We start from the raw sequence: 6,014 nt of genomic DNA on the forward strand, positions 1-6,014 counted from the left end.
TATCATAAGTATGTATGCTATTATATATATATATATATATATATATATATATATATATATATATACATATATATATATATATACTGTATATATACATATATATATATATATATATATATATATATATCCCTCCCCTTCTCTCCCTTTTTATCTTTCTCTCTCTCTCTCCAACTTCCCTCACTCCTCTCTATCTGCTTGTGCAATGTTTGTTTCATTGCAAAAATTCAATAATCACACTTATCGGAGCGAAACATTGTATCGTCAGTTAAGAAAATACTTTATGTGTAAAGCCCAACCGGATAACGGAAGAAACGCCTTTCACTCAATTTCCATACATTTGTCAGTGCATGAAAAGTGTTCATACCTATGCTTTCGTTCATGCATTGAATGTCATAATGCTGAGGAGGTAGGATTGAAGTTACAAATAATGTTACGTCAATATCAAATAGAATAGGATTGATTTGATAAAGGAGTCATTGCATTAACCTATGATACACATCAGGCTCTTTATCATTTCTCGAAATTACAAATACAGTCATCTCCCAACAATAAATCACTAATTTCAATAAAACATAGGCTTACCTGGCACGATGATGCTAAGGTGGCGGCTGTTGAGATGAAACTATCGGGCAAGTAGGGGCACCACAGAATGAGCTTCGAAAGACGTGGCATAGCGCACACCCATTGGGCCAAGTCTTTTCCCACCGAGGACTGACTTAGACAATCATCGCCGCTGCTAAAATTTAAAGTCAGATCTTCAATCTGAAGAAAATAACGGAAAAGAAATGTGAAACTGAAAATGAGAGTTTAAGGAAATGGTGTGAACTTTGGAAGAAGGAATAATTAAACAAAAAGAAAAGAGATCATTGTAGAGGAGGGTCGTAGACTACTAACTGGACGCCATAGAAGACCAGATTAACGTAGCTGAATATGGGCTTTCCAGCCATCTTCTCAGATGTTTTATGAAGGCATTCTCCAAAGTAAAGAACACAGATTATCGTTGCCTAATCTAGAGTAATGTGTCTTTAAGTGGGGAATTTAACATTGTAATGTAGCTATGAAGTGCAAGCAGGGTATACAACGTACTATCTGATATATTTCATATCGTTATCCGAAGTATTATATACCGAATTAACCAGGCTCCCCGACTGAACTGAAAATACGTGTGGTTCATTAAATACAATAGAAAATAGAATTTCAAGAAAAAATCTTTTCAAACAAATAACAAGCGCTGTAAAGGAAAAAAAAACAACGAAGCAACACTTCTAATTTCCTTCCTTCTACTACATCTACAATGTTTGTCTCCACATGAAGTAACTCCCACATAATAGCGCCCTCACGCTGTACATTGATCACTTCTGTCTTTTTGTGAATGCAGTCAAACTCGTACAGTGCGCTGCTCCCTTGCAAGCTTCCATCTGAGTCCCTGATATATAAATCCAATAAACTCTAATTGCTTTGCAAGCAGTTCAAAGGATCAGCATGCCAAGTCAACGTCTCAAAAGATAATGCCGATATAGCTGCTTGAAGTATCTTGCTAAGTCGACTTCCCCAAACTCATGCTGTCATTGTGACATACAAAATAATCATCTTCCAAGTTTGCTTCCTGAAAAAGAATAATTGTCATGGTGACATACATTATCTTGCTATTCAAAATTCGTTTCCAAATGCGTCCATAGGTGTATATCCACAGATGCACTTACACTATTTTCAAGAAGTACCCTTTACAAAATGTGAATGTCATCGTATAGCAACATGAATCATCACAGTCAACTCGACTTCAAATGATATTACATGTCGTTATGGCGACATAAATTATCTTGCTGAGTACAGATACAGCCAAACCTGTCTATATCGGCATCCCAAGGGAAACAACAAAAGTGGCCGCCATAGACAGGTGGCCGCCAAAGACAGGTCAGTGGCCATTTTGAATTGCAACACCTGCATTGCATAACAGCATGAAATACCGCACGTTATTCTAAAGAAAAAACAACAACAAACAAACAAGCAAATAAGTTTGCATGTGCAGGTATTTCTGTATATGTGTTTGTTTTTTTTATGCCTCATTTTATTTTCTTTAATTTTTTTTCCTATTCCTGTTCTTTTGATCTTTAAAACAGCATTTCGGGCCTGAGGATCTGTACTGGTTCGTACCGATTTACATGAATGGGTTCACAAATGAGTTTGTGCGAAGTTGACGTAAGCAACAAACAATACCCAGACACGTACCCCATTGCCCTTATTCAATGGCAGTTAATCTTTGTCAAATTCTGCGCCGTTATTTCATTTTAGGAGTTGTTTGTGCCTTTGTAACCTTTATTTAGAGCGACATTACTAGAGCCTAGATCTAGCCAAGTTTAGTGGAAAGACGGCTTTTCATGGCAAAGAGCTGCATTAATTTTGTCAATCATGTCTGTGTGGTTGTGACTGAGATAGGAGTCGGTATAATTCACGCAATGAAGTAGAAAGCCAACGTATATTCATGGTTTAGTACGGTTCAGCTAATATTTGTGGCCGCTATACGCAGGTTCACCTCAGGACACAAAATGAGTGGCCGCTGGCCGTGTTATGCAGAGGTGAACGCTATATAAAGGGTCTGACACAGAAATTTTTGCGAGGGATTTTTCATTGGCCGCTATAAGCAGGTGGTCGCTATAGACCGGTGGCCGCGAAGATAGGTTTGACTGTAGTTAGATACAACTTAAAAAAACATTCTGCTTGATGGCGAGATGGCGAGATACTTGACCTGAAAATAACTTTATTATATCGAAACACCAGGTTAGAAAATAATATTACGAATAAAAGATATCATACCTGTATTGACCTTGCATGAGGGCACTAACCTACTTGTAACTTCCTATTCTTTTGCATAACTGAAAAACGTGTGCAACGTCGACGATGAATTTACCATGAGAGAAAAAGAAAAATGTTTGTCCCCGCTCTCATCTTTCTGTTGTGCTATGGTATCGAGTTGCTGCCGACGGTGTTTGTTGTTCTCTAAAAATGAGATTTTTCACATTGACATCCCCAAAGCATCAATTTTACCAAATGATGATGATTTTGCAGTCCGAGAATTCGTTGAACATACACGTTATTTTTTTCCTGATATTACACGTTCTTATGATGACGATAATGCTACCATGGAAACGCACAAGCTATTGTTCCTAAAGCATCAGAGAAGAACGCATAATAGATTTATTGTATTTTTTTCAAACACTTCACATCTTATACAATGCATCGCTGCACTTTGTCCCCTCATTCTTCTCTTTCATTCTCTTTATCGCCACTTAGTGACTTGTAATTTATATGTTATATTCTTTAAATGTTGTATCCTACATAGACAATAATTTCTGAGGCTATTGTTCTCGTCAAGTGTTTGCTTATAATAATAGTCTCCTGAATTTCTTTACATCGATAACTGCATAATTTGTCTTTGTGTATTTGCATAAATGTATGCACAAAATAGTTTGTTTAATTCCATTTTGCAGTGTGTCAGGGGAAAAAGTAAAATATTTGAATTAGTCATTTATTGTTTTAACTGTAAGATTCAAATTATACTGTGGTCCATTAGTTTGTTCAATTGAATTTGTATTTCATTTATATATGACAAAGACATTCAGAGATAAAATCAATCAATCAATCAATCGATCAAATGATAAAAGTTGATTACTTTTGAAGGTTTCGCAGATATATTCTTTTATTTTGTGATCAAAGTCCCCCATAAGAAAGTCATTTTTATTACTGTTTGCCAAATGACTTAATTCCCAAACGGACACTTTGTGCATATTGTCTTATCCCTGGATTGCCTTCTAAACGCCCATCAGTTTAACATTGACTATATCGTTCGCCATTAACGTCAGCCTTTGAACTCTGCCTTGCATTTCGGTTAAGTGGGGGAGGGGAAAAAAATATTTGTCACTCATTCACTTCTACACGTTCGTTTTGTTCTTGTTTTTTATTGTGTGTACATGTAATGTCACTTGAATGTAATGTTTATCAACGCAGGGCTCCCTTTAGTCTGGATTCCAGACCCTCTGCCCATACTATTTCGCTATTCATGATATTGACGCCCTCAACGTCGAAAACTAGTATAGTTTAAGTTGATTTTGTCGGCGAAGGTGGCGACTTCGGGGTCTGGAAACCAGACTAGGCTCCCTTGTAAAGCAGGCCTTTGTGGCACTGAATGGGACTACCCTGCTTTTAAAGAAGACTTAACAAATACACAAATAAATAAAAATACATGGACACAGTGATGGTGAGGCTAGGATTTGGTTTCCATTTCGACAAGAGGTATTTATCTATCTATCTATCTATGTGCATAATCATGATGGGGGTTCATTCGTCGCTATGTGATGTTATGCCAGAAGTATTATGCTTTGAGGCGGAATATATGTCAGGCGTTTCGAATGTAATTGTCAACTTCGTGTGGCACTCTTAGATGGAGAGGTACCTTCGCCTACATGTCCCCGGACGCCGATCTCATAGAAGCCTTCCTTCCTCCCCATCTTTGTAGCAGCTTTATACTGAGTGAAAACCCCTGTAAAGGCTCCTCTAGAACCCTGCATATAATGACCTGGTTTGCATTGACTTTGCGGGCTGATTGTCATTCGTAGAGTAGATCAAATCCTAGTATCCATTTCGTGTATGTATTGGCAATGATATTCAGCAAACTTAGCAAGGACAAAAAATGTTGAGGGCTGTTGGTCACAAAGAAGATGGGAAAAATATATTACTCAATTAATTCTAATAATAAGCTTATTTGACGATAAAGATGATGACGTTGAAAAGAATGCCAGGTGCGCCTTTTTATTGACCATAATCTATTATTGCAGCCTTTTTTCTGTGTTGCCTTTTGCGTCTACAGAAGGTGACTACATAGTCCTAGTTTACCGCAATGCTTTGAGGGCATTTTTCTTTTTTTTTCTTTTCTTTTTTTGGAGGGGGGGGGGGGAGTTGAAGAGCTTGCAGCCAAAAATGGGGATAATCCTTCACCTTAAAGGGCCCCTGAAATCTAAATGCATGTGGATTTTTGTTGATTTATGGTACCCTCAGCATCACTTTTGCGGTGAGTGTATATCTAGTAACATTCCATATATTTTTAACGATGTTTTTATTCTATACAAGTTGAAATAATTGATTTCACTCAAACTTTCATACTCTAATTTAGATCACATTATGTTCTTCGAGACTGGTTAAGGATCTTCCCTCTTTATAATCAGTGATCATGGTCACAATATAAAACACCCACAATTAACATGATCATTATATATGTTCAGATGTAACTTGGGTTCTTTGTTTGAGAATTCTTTTTTTCTGCAAGGAAACATTGTTTGCACCTAAGATTGTTTTCTTTACATTTCTTATTATCATCCATTTAATGTATTTCCTCTTTTATATCTTAGTAGCACTTCATCTGTAGTCTGTACATAAAGACATACGTGTTGTAGATCATGATAATACATGTAAGTTCTTACCAGACAGTTTGATGCCTCTGCCCGGAGGATCTTGTATAATTCCACGTGAAATTGTGAGCGCCATAGTCGTACTGTACGGAGTACACTGTTGGAACACATGCCCTCCGCCAAGTCACGTGACACAGTTCTTCCGCACTTCACTTCGTTCATATTTAGCGATTTCTGATAGAACGAACATGAATTGACAGTAGAGAAAATAAATTATTCTCAGAAAAATAAGGTTGATATAGTACTCTCAGTTGACGGGAGGTTTGAAACTCACAGAGAGAGAGAGAGAAAAAAAGGATCATTCTGTACAGGTTCTACTCATATCGTCATTTCACAACTCACAACTCGGGAAGGAAAGAATGCATTTTCAGTTTGATGAGAAAGGTAGAGGGGCGATGAATATGATTGCATTACATCAATACTCGTGTTAGGTGCCCTTAAGTGGCTGTATGTTCAAAACACTATACACGATACTCAGTTTGACATCTCCCTTTAATATAAATATACACGGCGTCTTTATTATCGCCAAAGTTGGATGAAAGGGCAGTTTGA

This window comes from Diadema antillarum, unplaced genomic scaffold (assembly GCF_040938485.1).
Source record: "Diadema antillarum isolate AM-2024a unplaced genomic scaffold, OU_Dant_1.0 seq00000157_RagTag, whole genome shotgun sequence".
In the NCBI taxonomy this organism is placed as follows: domain Eukaryota; kingdom Metazoa; phylum Echinodermata; class Echinoidea; order Diadematoida; family Diadematidae; genus Diadema; species Diadema antillarum.